This window comes from Canis lupus, chromosome X (genome assembly GCF_003254725.2).
Source record: "Canis lupus dingo isolate Sandy chromosome X, ASM325472v2, whole genome shotgun sequence".
NCBI classification, from domain to species: Eukaryota; Metazoa; Chordata; class Mammalia; order Carnivora; family Canidae; genus Canis; species Canis lupus.
The window spans coordinates 69,345,799-69,369,219 of record NC_064281.1 but is presented as its reverse complement, the minus strand read 5'-3'; the positions used below and the strand labels follow the sequence as shown (position 1 = coordinate 69,369,219).

The 23,421-nt window shown below is 34.9% G+C and overlaps 1 protein-coding gene across 1 annotated transcript in view; it reads right to left on the bottom strand.

Moving 5' to 3' along the window:
- FAM133A (family with sequence similarity 133 member A) overlaps window positions 1–23,360 on the bottom strand; it is an 89,617-nt gene extending 66,257 nt beyond the window's left edge. The window contains exons 1-2 of the mRNA XM_049107474.1: window positions 23,231–23,360; window positions 22,381–22,449 (exon numbers count right to left, since the gene is read on the bottom strand). The gene's annotated coding sequence lies outside the window, so the exon portion shown is untranslated. The remainder of the gene's footprint in view (window positions 1–22,380; window positions 22,450–23,230) is intronic.
- Window positions 23,361–23,421: the final 61 nt, after the last annotated feature.

Here is a 23,421-nt window from a genome sequence, read left to right as displayed (position 1 = left end):
GAGAACCTAAAAGTAAAATAGACTAGAAAGGAACAGAGAGAATATACAGGAACAGTGACTTTACAAGTAATATAATGACATTAAATTCATATCTTTCTATAGTTAGTGTGAATGTAGACAGGATAAATGCTCCAAGCCAAAGACAAAGGGTATCAGACTGGGTAAAAAAGCAAAAACATTGATATATTTGTACAAGAGGCTCATTTTAGACCTCAAAACATCTCAAGATTGAAAGTGAGGGGATGGGGAACAATTTATCTTCCTAACGGACATCAAGAGAAAGCTGGAGCAGGGATCCTTATAATAGATAAATTATACTTTAGACCAAAGGCTGTAATAAAAGATGAAGAAAGACACTATATCATACATAAAGAGTCTATCCAAAAGAAGATCTAACAATTATAAATAATTGTGGCCTTAACTTGGGAGAAGCCAATTATATAAAGCAACTAATAACAAAATTAAAGGAACATATTGATAATAGAACAATAATAGTAGAGGATTTTAACACCACCCAAACAGCAATGGATAGATCATCTAAGCAGAAGATCAACAAGGAAACAAGGGCTTTGTATGACACACTGGACCAGAAGGACTTACAGATAAATTCAGAGCATTCCACTGTAAAGCAACAGAATACACATTATTATCCAGTATATATGGAACATTCCCCAGAATATATCACATACTGGGTCACAAATCAAGTTTTAACCAGTACTAAAAGGATTGAATTATTCCCTACGTATTTTCAGATCACAATGATTTAAGACTTGAATTCAAACACAAGAGGAAATTTGGAAGAAAAACAAATGCATGGTAGTTAGACTATCCTATTAAAGAATGAATGAGTCAACCAAGATCTTAAAGAAGAATTTAAAAATTCATGGAAACAAATGAAAATGAAAACATAACTGTTCAAAAATTTTGGGATGCAGCAAAGGCAATCCTTTTTTTTTGTATATTTTTTATTGGAGTTCTATTTGTCAACATAGAGTATAACACCAAGTGCTCATCCCGTCAAGTGCCCCCCTCAGTGCCCGTCACTCAGTCACCCCATCCCCCCGCCCATCTCCCCTTCCACTACTCATTGTTCCTTTCCCAGATATAGGAGTCTCTCATGTTCTGTCACCTTCTCTGATATTTGCCACTCATTTTCTCTCCTTTCCCTTTAATCCCCTTCACTATTTTTTATATTCCCCGAATGAATTAAACCATATGTTTGTCCTTCTCCGACTGACTTACTTCACCCAGCAAAATACCCTCCAGTTCTATCCACATCGAAGAAAATGGTGAGTATTTGTCATTTCTAATGGCTGAGTAATATTCCATTGTATACATAGACCACATCTTCTTTATCCATTCATCTTTCGATGTACACCGAGGCTCCTTCCACAGTTTGGCTATTGTGAACATTGCTGCTATAAACATTGGAGTGCAGGTGTCTCGGCTTTTCACTGCATCTGCATCGTTGGGGCAAATCCCCAGTAGTGCAATTGCTGGGTCGTAGGGTAGTTCTATTTTTAACTCTTTAAGGAAACTACACACAGTTTTCCAGAGTGCCTGTGACAGTTCACATTCCCACCAACAGTGCAAGAGAGTTCCCCTTTCTCCACATTCTCTCCAACATTTGTGGTTTCTTGTCTTGTTAATTATCCCCATTCTCAATGGTGTGAGGTGGCATCTCATTGTGGTATTGATTTGTATTTCCCTGATGGCAAGGGATGCAGAGAATTTTCTCATGTGCATGTTGGCCATGTCTATGTCTTCCTCTGTGAGATTTCTGTTCATGTCTTTTGCCCATTTCATGATTGGATTGTTTGTTTCTTTACTGTTGAATTTAATAAGTTCTTTATAGATCTGGGATACTAGCCCTTTATCTGATACATCATTTGCAAATATCTTCCCCCATTCTGTAGGTTGTCTTTTAGTTTTGTTGACTGTTTCTTTTCCTGTGCAAAAGCTTCTTATCTCAATGAAGTACCAATAGTTCATTTTTGCTATTGTTTCCCTTGACTTGTAACATTCCTCAGCATCTTAAAAGCCATCTACGAAAAGCCCAGAGCAAATATCATTCTCAATGGGGAAACACTGGGAGCCTTTCCTCTAAGATCAGGAACAAGACAGGGATGTCCACTCTCACCACTGCTATTCAACATAGTACTAGAAGTCCTAGTCTCAGCAATCAGGCAACAAAAAGAAATAAAAGGCATTCAAATTGGCAAAGAAGAAGTCAAACTCTCCCTCTTCACAGATGCCATGATTCTGTACCTAGAAAACCCAAAAGACTCCACCCCAAGATTGCTAGAACTATACAGCAATTTGGAAAGGTGGCAGGATACAAAATAAATGCCCAGAAATTAATGGCATTTCTATACACTAACAACGAGACTGAAGAACGAGAAATTAAGGAATCAATCCCATTTATAATTGCACCCAAAAGCATTAGATACCTAGGAATAAACCTAACCAAAGAGGTAAAGGATCTATACCCTAAAAACTATGAACACTTCTAAAAGAAATTGAGGAAGACACAAAGAGATGGAAAAATATTCCATGCTCATGGATTGGAAAAATTAATATTGAGAAAATGTCTATGCTACCCAGGGCAATTTACACATTTAATGCAATCCCTATCAAAATACCATGGACTTTCTTCAGAGACTTGGAACAAATCATCTTAAGATTTGTGTGGAATCAGAAAAGACCCCAAATAGCCAGGGGAATACTGAAAAAGAAAACCAGAGCCGGGGGCATCACAATGCCAAATTTCATGTTGTACTACAAAGCTGTGGTCATCAAGACAGTGTGGTAGGCACAAAAACAGACACTTAGATCAATGGAACAGAATAGAGAACCCAGAAATGGGCCCTCAACTCTGTGGTCAACTAATATTCGACAGAGCAGGAAAGACTATCCACTGGAAAAAGGATAGTCTCTTCAATAAATGGTACTGGAAAAAAATTGGACAGCAACATGCAGAAGAATGAAACTATACCATTCTCTTACAGCATACAGAAAGATAATCAAAATGGATGAAATATCTAAATGTGAGATAAGAATCCATCAAAATCCTAGAGGAGAACACAGGCAACACCCTTTTTGAACTTGGCCACAGCAACTTCTTGCAAAGGCAGTCCTAAGAGGGAAATACATAGCTTACAAGCCTGTCTCAAGAAACAGGAAAAGTCTAAAATATACAACATAAGGTTATACCTAAAGGAGCTGCAGAAAGAAGAGCAAAGAAAGCCTAAACCCAGCAGGAGATAAGACTTAATAGGGCAGCCTCGGTGGCTCAGCAGTTTAACACCACCTTCAGCCCCGGAGCTGATCCTGGGGACCTGGGGTTGAGTCCCAAGTCAGGCTCCCTGCATGGAGCCTGCTTCTCCCTCTGCCTGAGTCTCTGCCTGCCTCTCTCTCTCTCTCTCTCTCTCTCTCTCTCTCTCGTAAATAAAATCTTAAAAAAAGACTTAATAAATATTAGAGTAGAAAACAATGAAATAGAAACAAAAAGAACAGATCCATGAAACTAGGAGCTGGTTCTTTAAAAGATTAATAAGCTTGATAAAGCCCCAGCCAGATTTATCAAGAAAAAAAGAAAAACCATCTAAATTAATAAAATAATGAATGAAAGAGGAGAGATCAGAACCAACACCTAAGCAATACAATTATAAGAACATATTATGAGCAAATATATGCCAAAAATTAGACAATCTGGAAGAAATGGATGCATTCCTAGAAACATATAAAGTATCAAATCTGAAACAGGAAAAAATAGAAAACATGAACAAACCCATCACCATCAAGGGCACAGAAGCAGTAATAAAAAACCTTCTAAAAAACAGGGCTAGATGGCTTTTCAGATGAATGCTACCAGTTAAAGAATTAATACCTATTCTTCTGAAACTGTTTCAAAAAATAGAAATGTAAGGAAAACTTCCAAACTCATTCTATGAGGTGAGCATTACCTTGATCCCAAAACCAGACGAAGATCCCACCAAAAAGGAGAATTACAGACCAATATCCCCGATGAACATGGATGCCAAAATTCTCACCAAGATATTAGCCAATAGGATCAAAAAGGACATTAAAAGATTTATTCACTATGAAAAAGTGGGATAGATTTCTGGGCTACAAAGGTGATTCAACATCCACAAATCAATTAATGCAATTAATAAAAGAAAGGACAAGAACCATATACCCCTCTCGATAGGTGCAGAAAAAGAATTTTACCAAACACAGCATCCTTTTCTGATAAAAACTCTCTGCAGTGTGGGATAGGAAACATACTTCAATATCATAGCTATATCAATATCAAGTTATATAGAAAAGCCCACAGCAAATATCATTCTCAGTGGTGAAAAACTGAGAGCTTTTCCCCTAAGGCCGGGAACACAACAGGGATGCCCACTTTCATGAACACTGTTGTTCAACATAGTACTAGAAGCCCTAGCCACAGCAATCAGACAACAAAAAGAAATAAAAGGTATCCAAATAGACAAAGAGGTGAAACTTTCACTCTTTGCAGATGCCATAATACTCTATGTAGATAGTCCAAAAGACTCCATCCCAAAATTGCTAGAACCCATACAGCAATTCAGCAATGTGGCAGGATATAAAATCAATGCACAGAGATCATTTCCATTTCTATACACTAACAATGACACAAGAAAAACAGAAATTAAGGAATCATTCCCATTTACAATTGCACCAAAAACCATAAAATACCTAGGAATAAACCTAACCAAAGAGGTAAATGATATGAACTCTGAAAACTATAATACACTTATGAAATTGAAGAAGACACAAAGAAATCGAAAAACGTTCCATGTTGATGGATTGGAAGAACAAATATGGTTAAAATGTCTATGCATTCCAGAGCAATCTATACATTCTGTGCAATCCCAATCAAAATACCATTAACATTTTTCACAGAGCTGGAACAAACAATCCTAAAATCTATATGGAAACAGAAAAGACTACAAATAACCACAGGAAAATTGAAAAAGAAAGCTAAAGCTGGTGGCATCACAATGTTGGACTTTAAGCCATATTACAAAGCTATACATCAAGACACTATGGTACTGGCACAAAAACAGACACATAGATCAATGGAAAATAATGAGAACCCAGAAATTGACCCTCAAATATATGGTCAACTAGTCTTCAACAAAGCAGGAAAGAATATCAAATGGGAAAAAGACAATCTCTTCAACTATTGGTGCTGGGAAAATTGGACAGCCACACGCAGAATTGGTCCATTTTCTTATACTATATACAAAAATACACCCAAAATGGATTAAAGACCTGAATGTGAGACAAGAATCCATCAAAATCCTAGAGGAGAACACAGGCATCAACCTCTTTGACCTTGGCCATAGCAACTTCTGGCTTGACACATTTCCAAAGACAAGGGAAACAGAGGGGAAAATGAGCTATTGGGACTTTACCAAAAGAAAAACCTTTTGCAAAGGACAACAGTTGACAAAACCAAAAGGCAACCTACAGAATGAGAGAAGATATTTGCATATGTTTTATCAGACAAAGGGTTAGTGTTTAGAAATCTATAACGAACTTATTAAATTCAACACCCAAACAACAAATAATCCAATCAAGAAATGGGCAGAAGGGATCCTGGGTGGCGCAGCGGTTTGGCGCCTGCCTTTGGCCCTGGGCGCGATCCTGGAGACCCGGGATCGAATCCCACGTCGGGCTCCCGGTGCATGGAGCCTGCTTCTCCCTCTGCCTGTGTCTCTGCCTCTCTCTCTCTATCTGTGTGTGACTATCATAAATAAATAAAAATTTAAAAAAAAGAAATGGGCAGAAGACATGAACGGACATTTCTCTTAAAGAAGACATACAAATGACCAACAGACACATGAAAAAATGCTCAACATTACCAGGCATCAGGAAAATACAAATGAAAACCACAATGAGATACCACCTCACACTATTCAGAATGGCTAAAATTATCAAGTCAGGAAATGACATGTTTGCTAGGATGCAGAAAAAGGAGGACCCTCTTACACTACTGATGGGAATACAAGCTGGTACACCCACTCTGGAAAATAGTATGGAGGCTCCTCAAAAATTTAAAAGTAGACCCATCCAAGACACCTAGGTATTTACCCTAAAGATACAACATAGAGATCTGAAAGGGCATGTGCTTTCCAATGTTTATAGCAACAATACTCACAATAGCCAAACTACGGAAACAGCCCAACTGCCCATAGACAGATGAATGGATAAAGAAGATGTATGTGTATATACCATTACCATTACCACATTACCTTTAACATATACCATTAACATATATATATATGTGTGTGTGTATATATTAATATATATATATTACAGCATAATACTCAGCCATCAAGAAATGAAATCTTGCCATTTTCAGTTACATGTATGGAACTAGAGGGTATTATGCTAAGTGAAATAAGTCAATAAGAGAAAGAAAATTGCCATATGATTTTACTCATAGGTGGAAATTAAGAAACAAAACAAAGGAGCATAGAGGAAGGGAGGAAAAAATAAAACAAATGAAAACACAATGTTCTGAAAACTGTGGGACATAGCAAAAGTAGTTCTAGGAGGGAAATAATTAGGGATACAGCCATACCTCAATAAGTAAGATAAAGCTCAAATAATCTAAGCTTAGGCCCATAGGAACTAGAAACAGAAGAACAAAGTCCAAGGTGAATATAAGAAAAGAAATATGTTAGTAAATTGAACACCAATAAAAAATAAATTAAAAAAAATAAAAAAAGAAAAGAAATAAAAAAAACAGAATAAAATTAATGAAACCAAGAACTAGTTCTTTGAAAAGATAAACAAAATTGAAAAATCAATAAACCCTTAGCCAGACTCATCAACAAAAAAGAGAAAGAACCCAAATAAATGAAATCAGAAATGAGAGAAAAGAAGTAACAAATGACATCACAAACATACAAAGGATATAAGGAAATACTACAAAATATTTTATGCCAACAAATTGGAATACCTGGAAGAAATGTATAAATTCCTAGTAACATAAATTATCAAAACTGAAACAGGAAGAAATAGAAAACTTGAACATATTGATAACCAGCAAAGAAATTAAATCACTAATCAAAAATCTCCCAACAAACAAAAGTCCAGGACCATATGGCTTCACAGGTTAATTCTAATAAACATTTAAAGAGTTAATACCTATTCTCCTTAAACTATTCCAGAAAATGGAAGAGGAAGGAAAGCTTCCAAATACATTCTATAAGGCCAGCATTACTCTGATATCAAAAGATATCAAAACCAGGCATATAACACAAAAAAGAAAACTAAAGGTCAATATGTCTGATAAACATACATGCAAAAATCCTCAAAAAATACTAGCAAATCAAATCCAACAATACATCAAAAGGATTGTTCAACATGATTAAGCGAGATTTATTCTGGGAATACCAAGAATGGTTCAATATTCATAAATCAAACAACATGATATACCACCTCAACAAAACGAAGGATAAAATCATATGATCATCTAAATAAAGGGGAAAGGAGAAAAAATAAGTGGGAAATATCAGAAAGGGAGATGGAACATGAAAGACTCCTAACTCTGCGAAACGAACTAGGGGTGGTTGAAGGGGAGGTGGGCAGGGGGTGGGGGTGACTGGGTGACGAGCACTGAGGTGGGCACTTGACGGGATGAGCACTGGGTGTTGTTCTATATGTTGGCAAATTGAACACCAATAAAAAATAAATTTATAAAAAATTAAAAAATAGATGCAGAAAAAGCATTTAACAAAATATCACAGCCATTCATGATAAAAACTCTCATCAAAGTGCATTCTGAGGGAATATACCTCACCATAATAAAGCTGTATATGAAAAATTCACAGCTAATACTTATGATGAAACTGAGAGCTTTTCCTTTAAGATCGGAACAAGAGAAGGATGTCCACTTTTGCCACTTTAATTCACCCTAGTACTGGAAGTTTTAGTCACAGCAATCATACAAGTTAAAGAAATAAGAAGCATTCATATCAGGAAAGAAGAAATTACGGTGTCACGATTTGTGAATGATATCACACTGTACATAGAACATCCTACAGACGCCACTGAAACACTAATAGAATGAATGCATGAAGTAAAGTTGCAGTATACAAAGTTAATACTCAGAAATCAGCAGGGATTTATACACTAATAATGAAATAGCAGAAAGAGAAATTAAGGAAACAATTCCATTTTCAACTGTGCCAAAAATAAAATCCCTAGGAATAAACTTGAGGAGATAAAAGAGCTATACTCTGAAAATTATAAATTATCAATGAAAGACATTAAGTACCATACATACAAAAAAAAGTACCATACAAACAAATGGAAAGATATCCCATGTTCATGGTTTGGAAACATTAATAATGTTAAAATGTTCCTACTACCAAAAGAATCTACAGTCTCAATGCAATTGCTATCAAAATACAAACAACATCTTTCACAAAACCAGAACAAATAACACTAAAATTTGTATGGAACTCCAAAAGACCTAAATTGACAAAGAAATCTTGAGAAATAAAAACAAAGCTTGAGACAACACAATTTCAACTTCAAGAAAAGCTACAAAGCTCTAATAATCAAAACAATATGACATCGGTACAAAACTAGACACATAGATCAATGGAACAGTATGGAGAGCCCAGAAATAAACCCACACTTATATGGCCAATTAATGTATGACAAAGGAGTCAAGAATATACAATGAGGAAAAGACTGTATCTTCCATAAATTGTGTTGGGAAAACTGGACAGCTACATGTGAACGATTGAAACTGGATTACTTTCTTATACCGCATACAAAAATAAACTCAACATGGATTAGAGACTTAAATTTGAGACCTGAAACCATAAAACACTGAAGAGAAAACATCAGAAGGAATCTCTTGAATGTCAGCCTTAGCAACATATTTATGGATATGTCTCCTCAGGCAAGGGAAACAAAAGCAAAAATAAACTATTTGGGCTACAACAAAATAAAAAGCTTTTGCACAAGGGCATCTGGGTAGCTCAGTCAGTTAAGTATCTGTCCTTGGCTCAGGTCTTGATCTCAGGTTCCTGGGATCAAGTCCCATGTCAAGCTCCCTGTTCAGCAGGGAGTCTGTTTCTCCCTCTCCATCTACCCCTCCCACTCACTTGTGCGTTCTCTCTCTCTCTCTCTCTCAAATAAATAATATCTTTAAAAACAAATAAAGCTTTTGCACAGCAAATTAAATCATACCCAAAACGAGAAGTAACCTACTGAATGGAGAACATTTTTTTTCAAATAATATATCTGATATGCAAAATATATAAAGAACTTACACAACTCAAAACCAAAAACATCGAGCAATTCCATTAAAAGAATGGACAGAAAACCTGAATAATTTTTTTCCAAAGAAGACATACATATGGCCGACAGACACATGAAATGATGCTCAACATAACTAATCATCAGGGAATGAAAATCAAAGCCAAAATGAGATATCACCTCACATCTGTCAGAATTGCTAAAATAAGAAAGACAAGAAATAACAAGTATTGACAAGGCTGTGGAGCAAAAGGAACCTTCATACACTGGTGGTAGGAAAGCAAATTGGTACAGTCATTGTGGAAAACAGTATGGAGGTTCCTCAAAAAACTAAAAAGAGAAATACTATATAATCAAATAATTCTACTACTGGGTATTTACCCAAAGAGTACAAAAGCACTAAATTGAAAAGATATATGAACCCCTATGTTTATGGCAGCATTATTTATAATAGCCAAAATATAGAATCAACCTATATATACGCCCATCAACAGACACATGGATAAGAAAAATGTTATATGTATACAACACACACACACAATGGGATATACAACACAACAGCCATAAAATGATAAAATCCTGCCATTTGTGACAACAGGGATGGACCTGGAGGATAGTATGCTAAGTGAAATTAGACTGAGAATGACAAATAACATATGATTTATTCATTTGTGAAATCTAAAGAAACAAACTAGTAAACAAAAATCAGAATCAGACTTATAGACAACTGATGTTTTTCAGATGGATAAAAGGGAATAGAAGATACATACATGCTTCTAGTTATGTAATGAATTAGTCATGGCAATAAAAAGCATAGTGTAAGGAATACAGTTAATGATATTGTAATAGCATTTTATGGTGACTAATTGTAGCTACACTTGACGTGAGCATAAAATAATACATAAACTAGTTGAATCACTGTTGTACAACTAAAACTAATGTAATGTTGTGGGCCAACTATACTTAAGTAAATAAAATACGGTAAAATAAGCTGTTTAGATTTTGAGCATAATGGAGAGGAGGGTAATTCTCTCTCTGATACTGTTATAGTTGTCCTAAAAAATACCATGTTTAGGAAGAAAAACAACTATGTACAAAAGCTTCAAATGCCAATCAGAATGAAGCACGAACTAGCTGACAAATTGTGCATCTTGTAAGGCATCTGCTTATGATGATACTTCAGATCAGGCTTTATAAGTGCAAGTGCTGTTCAAGCAACTTTTGCAAAGTTTGCAAAAGTGGTAATTAAGACAGTACTAGCTCTCTAAATAAATCCCACTTGAGTAAATAGCAACCCAATTTATTTTCAAAATATGCTAAGCCTTGGGGTGCCTGGGTGCCTCAATCAGTTAAGTGTCTGACTCTTGATTTCAGCTCATGTCATAATTTCAGGGTCGTGAGCTAGAGCCCCAGGTTTGGCTTTGCGCTCAGCGGGGTGTCTACTTGAAATTCTCTTTCCCCCTGCTTTCTGCCCTTCCCCACCTCTAAAATAAATAAATAAACCTTTAAAATTTTGTAAAACCTTGTTGCCTTAAACTTTTCCTTTTTAGTTACAAAAATAATATATTCTCATTGTTTAAAAATTCAAAAAGTGCTTAAAAATAAAAAATAGAAGGTAAAGTTTCCCTCCCACCAAATTGCATTTATTTGTTGTATATATTTTCAGACATTTTTCTATGAATATAAAATCACAGACACATGCACATCCCATATATACATCTTTTTATGTGTACTTTTTATATAGATGAGATCATACTGAAGATGTTGTTTTGCAGTTTGCCTTTTTTGACTCTCTACTGTAGACATCTTTTGTACATATTCAGAAGGAGCTATTTTGGCAGATTTGTTCTCAAGCTCTGATTTCTGGCATTGTCCCAACCGTTAAATGCCTCAATAACTGTTTTTTTTTTCAATAACTGTTTTTTATGTAAAAAAGCCCAAACAAATAAAACAAAAACAAAACAAAGAGAAACCCAAAATAAAACAAACAAATAAAAAACTTTACTTCCTAAAGAAAAGTGTCTTTCAAATAATAAAGAAATTAAGGAATTTATTTTTTAATATACTACATGAAAGATAAATTCAATGTGACATGTAGATGATACTCATTTCAGATAATAAATACTTGATAACAACAATAACAAAAAACTAATCTAGTTCTCTGAGTAGCCTTTTTAAGAATTCTTTTATTTTACTCTGGTAAAAACTCAACATGAGATATAGCCTTTTAAATTTTAAGTGCACAATACATTATTGTTGACTATAGGTACAACGTACAATGGATTGTTAGAGCTTATTCATCTTAATTGAAATTTTTGAATAGCCATTTTTATGATACTCACTATACAATTTATTGATACTTTGATATATATTCACTTTTAAATGCCTATTATTTGTAAAGCAATTTTCAGACAATGATTTTCTAGAAATCTTGTTTTATGAAATAAAATGTTAATTAAAGGGTTAAATAAGCAATTTAATATTAAATATAGATCTTCATTAGCTTCTAGAATTTTTTTTCCTTTTTCAAGATTTTATTTATTTATTCATGAGAGACACACACAGAGAGAGAGGCAGAGACCTAGGCAGAGAGAGAAGCAGGCTCCCCATGGGGAGCCTGATGTGGGACTCAATCCCAGGACTCCAGGATCAAGACCTGAGCCAAAGGCAGACGCTCAACAATTGAGCCATCTAGGTGCCCCTAGAACGTTTCTTCTGAAGATTCGCAGTCTCCTAGCTATTAATAGCATATGTGATATAACTCCTATTTAAAAGTGGATTGCGAAAACAAAAATTCTTCAAATCCTGAAAATTTAGTAAACTAATGTGATTTGCTATATGGCAGTTATGCTAGTATATGAGGCACATTTAGGGGACAATTGTTAAATAAAAGAAGGATGCAATTAAAGGTTAAAAATTATTTTTATTTCAGCAGCAAGTGGAAACAGTTCTACTATTAGGATGCCAATTCATTAGTTCAAAAAACATATGAAATGTAAGGTAGGCTGAGTAAATAGCCCTAAAGGAAATGAAGAGTTAACGAACTATATTCCATTGTGTAAGCACTCCTGGAGAAGATAAGTTTAGTAAGAAAGTTAGAATTCACTGAGACTCACCATGGTCTAGCTGTATTATACTATTTAAAGCTAACCATGGCTCTAGGAGGTCGGTACTATTATCTTTATTTTATAGATGAGGAACCTCAGGCAAATGAAGTTCAGAACTTTGTCCAAGGTCACCAGAAGGGAAAAGATACAGCTTATAATTATATGCATAGTTCTGATTCAAAATACTGAAATATCACTAAAATTTGGATTATAGAAAGGATATGGTAAGTGTTTTCAAGAAGATTTTTCAAAGAACTATGTAAAGCTATATTAGAAGCTGGGAACAGCTTGGAAGTTGCTGCAAGCAGCCTGAGCATTTAGTCTAATAATTTATATAATTCTGTCTTTATGTCATTTTTAACCTTTCTTCCAGGGAAGGCTAGACACATTTTAATGACGTCAGATAAGGAGATTGTGTTAATTAGAGCATTAGGATAACTAAGAGAATGCTCAGTGTTTTAGATAGATAAACACTGGTTATAAAAGAAAACTCACAAACCTGCTCAATATTATGATTTTGAATTTTTGGTTACATCTGTTTTAAGAGAGTCACTAAGACAAAATAATAAATCTGGATAATTTACTCCATTTTTTCCTTACTCTGTATGAAACAGATTTTTGGATGATAACTACAAGCAACAAGAATTTAATTAGATATCCTGTTTGTTTCCTCACTTGTAGTCAGTCATAATGTAATTTTCTTGCTTCTCTTTCATTGCTGAGATAAAGAACAGTGAAGTGTTAGTTATCATCACCTTGAAAGTGAAGCATTAGGCTTTACTACATGCTTAGCATATAATTTTGAAAACTGCCAAAGTGGAAAATAACTAAACTAAGGATATTAATTTTCACCTTAACAATAAAATGAAACTTTATGTCACAAGGCAGATTTAACTTATTTTCTAAGTCGAAAGGAATGGTGTACATATAAAGCACAGCAACTCAAGCTGATAAAATTCATTAGCCTTGTACATGGATCATACTTATTTAACTGGGATAGAAATCCCTATGGGGCTCTGTGAATGGTATAATAGTAATAGAAACACTTACGGAGCCTTTATGCATCCACTAAACAGTTTATATAGATAAATTTCTTAATTCTTATATAACAATCAATGGTACAGTTCCTATCATTATCTTCTTTTTATAGATAATGAAACAGAATTGGAGATTCTGTTTGTCCAGGGTCATACAATCAGTAAGTGGAATTTAAACCTAGACAGTGAGGCCCCAGACCCTGTGCTGTTGCCTGAAACTCACAGGAAAATGGATTGGATCATCATAACACATCATCCTGGGTGTCAATTTTACTCAGGGACAGGAAATCTTATCTCACATAAAACTAATGTCAATAAATTATAGAATACAGATCAAATATTGAAAATAAATTTATATTTAAAATGTATAGATTTCAAGAGAGTTTCCTGCTTAAGGGTAGCTTCAGGTGATACTTTCAGGTCCTCAAAGTACAGGTTCCTTTGCCAAAAGGGATACTAAATGGAAAAATTCCTAGGGTGCTTTTCATTTAATTATAGATTGAATAGATTGGCATTTACTTTAAGCTCTAACCTCTTAGTGTTTAGTTGTTAATCAGTAAAGCTGTTAGGCATGTTAGAATTAATGAAAACCACCTTGTTCGTTAAATTAGCTTGTTCTAGCATACTTTGTAAGCTCAAGCCAACAGTCTTGCATAAATCAGAGGAACTTGAGGACTACTGCCCCTAAAGGTATCACATCATAAAAACATAACTACTATCAGAGGAATGGAAGAGTAGCCATAGCTATCACTTAAATAAATCCAGATCCAGCACCTCTGTTCAAGAATTCATTAATTTTTTCTCACTAAAGATGGTAGAATAAGAATTTAAAACCTGGAATCAAACCATCTGGTTTTACATCTGGGCTCTTCTGATTATAAACTTCGTGACGTTGGGGAAGTTATTCCCTTAAAATCTTAGTGTTCTCATTGAGGACATCCCATTTTCAATTGAACCTAAAAGCATAAGATACCTAGGAATAAACCTAACCAAAGAGGTAAAGCATCTATACCCTAAAAATTATAGAACACTTCTGAAAGAAATTGAGGAAGACACAAAGACATGGAAAAATATTCCATGCTCATGGATTGGCAGAATTAATATTGTGAAAATGTCAATGTTACCCAGGGCAATTTACACGTTCAATGCAATCCCTATCAAAATACCATGGACTTTCTTCAGAGAGTTGGAACAAATTATTTTAACATTTGTGTGGAATCAGAAAAGACCCCGAATAGCCAGGGGAATTTTAAAAAAGAAAACCATACCTGGGGGCATCACAATGCCAGATTTCAGGTTGTACTACAAAGCTGTGGTCCTCAAGGCAGTGTGGTACTGGCACAAAAACAGACACATAGATCAATGGAACAGAATAGAGAACCCAGAAGTGGACCCTCAACTTTATGGTCAACTAATATTCGATAAAGGAGGAAGGACTATCCATTGGAAGAAAGACAGCCTCTTCAATAAATGGTGCTGGGAAAATTGGACATCCACATGCAGAAGAATGAAACTAGACCACTCTCTTGCACCATACACAAAGATAAACTCAAAATGGATGAAAGATCTAAATGTGAGACAAGATTCCATCAAAATCCTAGAGAAGAACACAGGCAACACCCTTTTTGAACTCGGCCACAGTAACTTCTTGCAAGATACATCCACGAAGGCAAAAGAAACAAAAGCAAAAATGAGCTATTGGGACTCCATCAAGATAAGAAGCTTTTGCACAGCAAAGGATACAGTCAACAAAACTAAAAGACAACCTGCAGAATGGGAGAAGATATTTGCAAATGACGTATCAGATAAAGGGCTAGTTTCCAAGATCTATAAAGAACTTCTTAAACTCAACAGCAAAGAAACAAACAATCCAATCATGAAATGGGCAAAAGACATGAAGAGAAATCTCACAGAGGAAGACATAGACATGGACAACACGCACATGAGAAAATGCTCTGCATCACTTGCCATCAGGGAAATCCAAATCAAAACCACAATGAGATACCACCTCACACCAGTCAGAATGGGGAAAATTAACAAGGCAGGCAACCACAAATGTTGGAGAGGATGCGGAGAAAAGGGAACCCTCTTACACTGTTGGTGGGAATGTGAAATGGTGCAGGCACTCTGGAAAACTGTGTGGAGGTTCCTGAAAGAGTTAAAAATAGACCTGCCCTAGGACCCAGCAATTGCTCTGTTGGGGATTTACCCTAAAGACACAGATGCAATGAAACGCCGGGACACCTGCACCCCGATGTTTATAGCAGCAATGTCCACAATAGCCAAACTGTGGAAGGAGCCTCAGTGTCCATCGAAAAGATGAATGGATAAAGAAGATGTGGTTTATGTATACAATGGAATATTACTCAGCTATTAGAAATGGCCAATACCCACCATTTGCTTCAACGTAGATGGAACTGGAGGGTATTACCCTGAGTGAAATGAGTCAATCGGAGACGGACAAACATTATATGTTCTCATCATTTGGGGAATATAAATAATAGTGAAAGGGAATAGAAGGGAAGGGAGAAGAAATGGGTAGGAAATATCAGAAAGGGAGACAGAACATAAAGACTCCTAACTCTGGGAAATGAACTAGCGGTGGTGGAATGGGAGGAGGGCGGGGGTTGGGGGTGAATGGGTGATGGGCACTGACGGGGGCACTTGACGGTATGAGCACTGGGTGTTATTCTGTATGTTGGCAAATTGAACATCAATAAAAAATAAATTTAATATTAAAAATAGAAAATCAAATGCTAACACACTTGATAATTATTGGGATTCTCCTCTTTTATACTCTAAGAAAGGGTTTTGTGAATAGTATATATGTTGTTTGATACAAAAATGGCCATCATCTCTGAAGAGCTGTGGAACATGTATTTGTTCCCACCAGGAGGAGTATTTGCAGTACCACAAGATTATTTTTTTCACCAGAGAATGCATAAATCAAATTAATTAAACATACCTGGGTATTGTGGATAAAGTTTTGCAGAGAATGTTAATTTGGGCTTGTTCTGTATTGTCCAAATGTAATGCAAAATTTATAAATAGTTATTGCAGTAATATAAAAATGCATGGACATTGCTCACCATTTAAATCCTTCAAAATTTTCCTCCCTTTTTAGGAGAATTAAATAGAATGCTTCCACACTTGCAATATAAAATATTTGCTTTATTTGAGTTTTAATGTAAAAATTCTTCAAATGAGTACTACGGGCAAAAGATTTTTGAATCCTCTCATTAAAGTGTTCCTCTGCAATGTGGATTTACATTTTTGAACATGTATTCTATTTTGAAATTGAAAACTAGCATTAGAACAAATATTCAAATTAGTAACTGATTTTCCCACTCTGCCACTGCATTAATTGTAACTGCCCTTTGAAACTCTATGAAGTAAAGGCTATAATGTCAGAAATATAATTCACAAATATTTCCTTTAAAAATCAAATATTATAGCTACATACTATATTCTATCATTTATGTGTACCCTTATTTTAGGAATGAGCATGGAATGAGATAATTTTTGCTTTGAAACCCATAGTATGGGGATCCCTGGGTGGCGCAGCGGTTTGACGCCTGCCTTTGGCCCAGGGCGCGATCCTGGAAACCCGGGATCTAATCCCACATCGGGCTCCCCGTGCATGGAGCCTGCTTCTCCCTCTGCCTGTGTCTTTGCCTCTCTCTCTCTCTCTCTCTCTCTCTCTGTGTGACTATCATAAATAAATAAAAATTAAAAAAAAAGAAACCCATAATATGGGCAGCCCTGGTGGCTCAGTGGTTTAGCGCCGCTTTCGATCCAGGGCCTAATTTTGGAGACCCAGGATCGAGTCCCATGTTGGGCTCCCTGCATGGAGCCTGCTTCTCCCTCTACCTGTGTCTCTGCCTCTCTCTCTCTCTCTCTCTCTCTCTCTCTCTGTGTCATGAATAAATAAAATCTTTAAAAAATAAAAAAAGAAACCCGTAGTATGAAATAATAAATTACTTATAAAAACTATGTATTTTAATCATAATTTATTAGCAGCTTGAAAATACTTTCTATTTAGATTTTAGGAAACTGGTCTCTCTTATCAAAGGTGAGAAAAACAAAAGCATTTTTTGTGCTCCTGAATAAAGCTAGCTACTGTTCCTGTGGCTGGGCTGTAGACTGCCACACATTGGAAATTCCACAAAATAGAAAAGCATTTGTGTTTCTTGCTTTGATTTGTTTTCTAGGTTACCAGTGCTGTTACTTTGCTTTCCTCTCAGATACTTGAGAGCAGAAATGAAAGGCCAAGGATGAAGATCCAGCTATTGTAACTGTCTCCACTGTAATGAAATTCTGTTTTCCGACAATTTGTTTCTCATTCCTCCCCAAATATATCTAAGAAATGTTTACAAATCAGGCAATTAAAATAAGTACACAATGGAACAGAATAGAGAGGCCAACACACCCACACATATATGGACAACTGATTCTTGATGAAGTTACAAAGGCAATTCAGCAGAGAAAGGATAGTTTTTCAAAAATGATGCTGGGACAATTAGATACCCATATGAAAGAAAGCGAGAGAGAGAGGGAGAGAGAGAGAGAGAGAGAGAGAGAGAGAGAGAAAGAAAGAAAGAAAGAAAGAAAGAAAGAAAGAAAGAAAGAAAGGAAAAGAAAAAAGAAAAAGAAGAAAAGGAAAGGAAAGGAAAGGAAAGGAAAGGAAAGGAAAGGAAAGGAAAGGAAAGGAAAGGAAAGGAAAGGAAAGGAAAGGAAAGGAAAGGAAGAAAGAAAGAAAAGAAAGAAAAGAAAAGAAAGAAAGAAAGAAAGAAAGAAAGAAAGAAAGAAAGAAAGAAAGAAAGAAAGAAGAAAGAAAGAAAGAAAGAAAGAAAGAAAACTTCAATCTATATTTGGTACCACATACAAAAATTGGTCATATCTAAATGTGAACTCTCAAGGTATAAAACTTCTAAAAAAGCATAGAAGAATATCTTTGTGATCTTGCGCTAGTCAAAGATTTCTTAGAGATGACACCAAAAACATAGTTCATAAAAGGAATAAAGATAATAAATTGGACTGCAACAAAATTACAAATTTCTGTTCTCTGAAAAACTATGAAAGAACTGTGAAGAAGATTAAAAAAAATCCATGGATTTGTGGATGGTAAATCACTACAAAAAAGATGTTTAACATCCTTAGTCATTAGGGAAATGCAAAGTAAAACCACAACGAGATACTACTGCATATCTATCAAATGGCTAAATTTATTTTTTTATTTTATTTTTTTAAATGGCTAAATTTAAAAGAAATGACCCAAGTGTTGGCACTCCTGGTAAGAATGCAAAATTGTACAACTACTTTGGAACAGCTAATTCTGAAAAAGTTAAATATACACATAACATGTGATTCCTCAGTTTATTTATATAACATTCCAGAAAATGCAAACTAGTCTGTAGAAACAGCACATCAGTAGTTGCCAAGGTAGTAACAAAGAAAAGCATGATGAAACTTTTGGGGGTGATACGAATTTTCATTATCTTGTCTATGGGTGATAACTCTGCAGATATATAGATTTATTAAAACATCATAATGTGTACTTTATGTACAGTTGTATATATTGTACTTTAATAAAATTGTTAAATTGGGGCACTTGGGTGGCTCAGTTGGTTAAGTGTCTGCATTCAGCTCAGGTCATGATCCTGGGATCCTGGAATTGAACCCCAGAGTCCAGAGTCTGGCTTCCTGCTCAGCAGGAAGCCTGCTTCTCCCTCTGCCCCTCCCCCTGCTCATGTGCACTCTCTCTCTCTCAAATAAACAAAATTTTTTTTAATTATCTTGTGTATTCAGATAAATCCCATCTAGGTGAATAACAACAAAAAAAGAAAAACACCACAAATAAATGAAATTGCAGTGCTTGGCTTAAATATCTACAACAAAGATAATACTGTAGCAATTATTGAGTTTTATGTACATGTGTTTGTGTGACCTGGTGGTAGTTGGGATTGTATATAGATAGGTTCATAACAGGAAAGGTATAAACAGATGTCAAATAGCCATGGTCAGCCAGAATCTATCAATAGATTCTGTGTTTAGCATCATCTCATGTAGAAGTACGAACATTTGACCCCAAAAAAGAATATTATAAAATAATAAAACAGAGAACATATCACTATGCAAGTAATTTGAAGACAGCCTTTGAAGAAAAATAAGCATATTATATGCCAGAAATAATACTTATAAAAATATTCACAGTAGAAAATATAATATAGTGCATAAATTAAATTAATTATATAAAGAAAATAATTATTTTCTTTTAGAAAACTGCCATAATAAAATTAAGTTAACTAATAGACCAAGAAAAGCTACAAAAATAAAAGTATGTTACAAGATACCTAAGGTAGTATATACACATCAAAAGTAGAGCACTGTAGTTAGAAGTCACCTATAATCTTTTTTTTAAAGATTTTATTTATTTATTCATGAGAAACACACACACACAGAGAAAGAGAGAGAGGCAGAGACACGGGCAGAGAGAGAAGCAGGCTCCATGTAAGGAGCCTGATGTGGGACTCGATCGATCCCAAGACCCCAGGATCACACCCTGGGCCCAAGGCAGGTGCTAAACCACTGAGCCATCCAGGGATCCCCCAAAGTCACCTATAATCTTTGGCTGGGAAAAAATATGAATTGAAAAATCAAAATAAGTCATTAATGTCTCTGCATGAGGGTTTTTTTTTTTAAAAAATCTTCTTTTTATTCTCCCTGTTTCATTTCAAACTTTTTGTATCAGTGTGATTAAGTACTAATCCTTGAAAAGCATTGTTTTGATGACAATTTAAAATGAAATTAGGTAACTTAAAATAAAAGATGTAGTTAAGTTGCCTTTCGCCAGTATTATAAATCACAACAGATGTATTTTTTAAAGGAGTCACAGTTGTCTTAAAGCCAAAATTATTTTACCTGTAGGACTGCAATACCAATTAATTTCTTTCTAATTCAGTGGAAAAGTAAGCAAAAGGTATAAATAGGCAATTCTCAAATGAACAATAAAAATATGAAAAGACATTCACTCTTACTGCTAAGATAAGAAATACAAATATATAATGATAGGAAATTAATTTGGGGATGTTCATTAAAGATGTGAATATTGTGACATTACCTCTCACTGAGTTTTTAGTTATTTTCTTGTTTGGATTTCAATGTATTATCTAACCTTTTTTCAATGCATATCATTTTCACAAAATAAAACGTTATTTAAAAACTGCCATTACCCCATTTGTTGTTTGCAGAAAAATTAAGACCAACTGATCAGAGAACAGAATTCAGAACAGAGGGCAGCCCAGGTGGCTTAGCGGTTTAGCGCTGCCTTCAGCCCAGGGCGTGATCCTGGAGACCCGGAATCGAGTCTCACATCAGGCTCTCTGCATGGAGCCTGCTTCTCCCTCTGCCTGTATCTCTGCCTCTCTCTCTCTCTCTCTCTCTCTCTCTCTCTCTCCTCTCTCCCTCTCTCTGTGGGTGTCTCTCATGAATAAATGAATAGAATCTTAAAAAAAAAAAGAATTCAGAACAGAACCAAGCAGTTTAATTAATATGATAAAGTGGTATTTCAAATAAGTGTGAGACAGAAAGACTATCAAATAAACAGTACAAAAAGCAGCTAGCTAATAAAAATATATTTTAAAAAATATCTGAATCAGTAAGTCATTGCTTACTTCAAAATACTATTTACTGATGGTACAAAATGAAACCACTATAGTACTATCAAAATATAAGAGCATTCATTACAAAAAAGTTTATCTATAATTTTAAATGAAAATAATAAAGTTGCAGAACAATATTTATGGCATAACCTCACTGATTTAAATTCTTGTTTCCATAGTATACGTTTTGATTAAAATTATGAAATGAAAGAATACACACATAGTTAAGTTTTATTCACCATTATATTATCATCCTCTACCACATGTGCCTGGCACAAAAAAATAACCAGTTGAATGACTAAATAAATGACTCTTAGGCATTGTTGGTAGGACTGTAAATTGTGATAACTTTTCTGGGGAGAAGTTTGGCAATATGTGTCAAAGAATAAAATGAACACACATTTTTTTCCAACACTCCCATTTCTAGGAATTCATCTTAGGTCTAATTTTCACAAATGCATATAGTAGGTATCCAGGGATAATTTTTTTATAATGGAAAAAAAGTATATGCTAGTGGAGAAATGGTGTGGAAAGGAGCTGCTCTACAACAGAAATCTGGTTAAATAAGTTACGCCAAATATTTCCATGGAATATGTATCTATTTTAAAATTAGATGTTGATCATTTACCATGAAAATATAGCTACAACTGATAAGTGAGCAGATTACAAAACATATGTTTTATTTAGAGAACAGTTTATATAAACAAGCCAGTGTGTAGATGCACAAAGAAATTTCTTGATGGAAATGTATCAAAATGCTAACAATGGTTATCATTTGGTTGTTAAGATTATGTTTTTTACCATCATTGTAATTTTCTATATTTTTTCTTTACAATGCTAATATATCTTGAAAATTAGAAATAAACAATAAAAGTAAATTTATTTACAAAATAGACAAGTGTTCTCTAACTTTTTAAAAATATATGACTAAATGACAAAGCACAAATTCTATAAGAAGTAACACAAATGTTAATCAAACTTTAATATTTTTCTTCATTTGAAGTGATAATTCATCGTATTTTATATTTTAATTTATTGCTTGTATTCTATGAGTCGGTTTAGACACTGAATGTAATTAATCAGGCTATTTTATACATTAATATATCAAATCATCTCTATGGGTCTTTTTGCTTCCACAGAAATATCAAGATATCTCCTAACTAAATTTTTAAAAGACTGTAATAGAACCTGTGAATTTTTATTCAAATAAAGATAGGTAATTCTTGTCATTCATAAAAATGGTCTAAATATGTTTCTTACCTTTAATGAAAAGTAAACACTGGTCTTTTGGGTTGTACCAAGGGAGGTGTTCCGTAGCAGAAAAGAATCCTGTAAATAAAAATAACAGATACCTGTTTTTAAACTTCGTTTTACAAAAGTTTATTGACATATTCCTGGACTTGCAAATCATACTTTAGTGTGGCTGGAATATTACAATGTTAGAAGGAAATTGGTGGCAGATGACATTGTAAAGTATAACCTGACAGAGGGTGCACTTTCATCAGCACAAATACCCCCTCCCAGCCTGCTGTTCATGGAATTGAAAACTGCAGCACAGAAGTACAGAGCAAGCCGTCTGCTTTTAAATAATACTACCTAACTTTTGAATGCCCTTGTACTTCACCTACAAGTTTGTTGCAAGCATTGAGAAAAGCTAGTGGCAAGTCAGCAGCAAGATTTAGGTATATATTATATGCCAGTTTAAAAAGAGAAATATAGCAAAAATGGTGTAACTGACTCACGGAAACATGAGTTCACAACCCCTGTCGATGGATATAAACCAGGCTTGCCAAACACGATAGCTAGTACTTATTAAAACTGACACGTGAATGCATTCTGCCTGCTTTCTAGCACCTTCCCCCTTTGCCAATAAACGACTCCCCTTTTTTCGCTAGTATAAAAATAAAGCTCAAGGATATTTAGATAAAGAGATTTTTTTTAAAATCACCCATAATCTACCCAATGATGCCATTTGGAGTATTTTCATCCAATTTTTTAGAAACAGATTTTTGTCAAGAGGCTCCTGACAAACCAAACGGGAATTCAGGATGAGATGATGGGAGAAAAATACTCCTCTTCCCTTGTTAGAAACCATGACTAATATTTTTACCTCATATTTAAGCTTGTTTTTGATTTATATAACTATAAAGATAGAATTTTCAGGGGAAATAAACGTTTTCCAACGGTGTGTGCCTCAGCTACCAAGGAGCGTCTGGGAAGGTGGGTGGAGCCTGGAGGGCGGCGGGTGCGTTCGGTCATTCATTAGGCTTAGAGCCTGTCAATCAAACTTGCCCAGCAAAT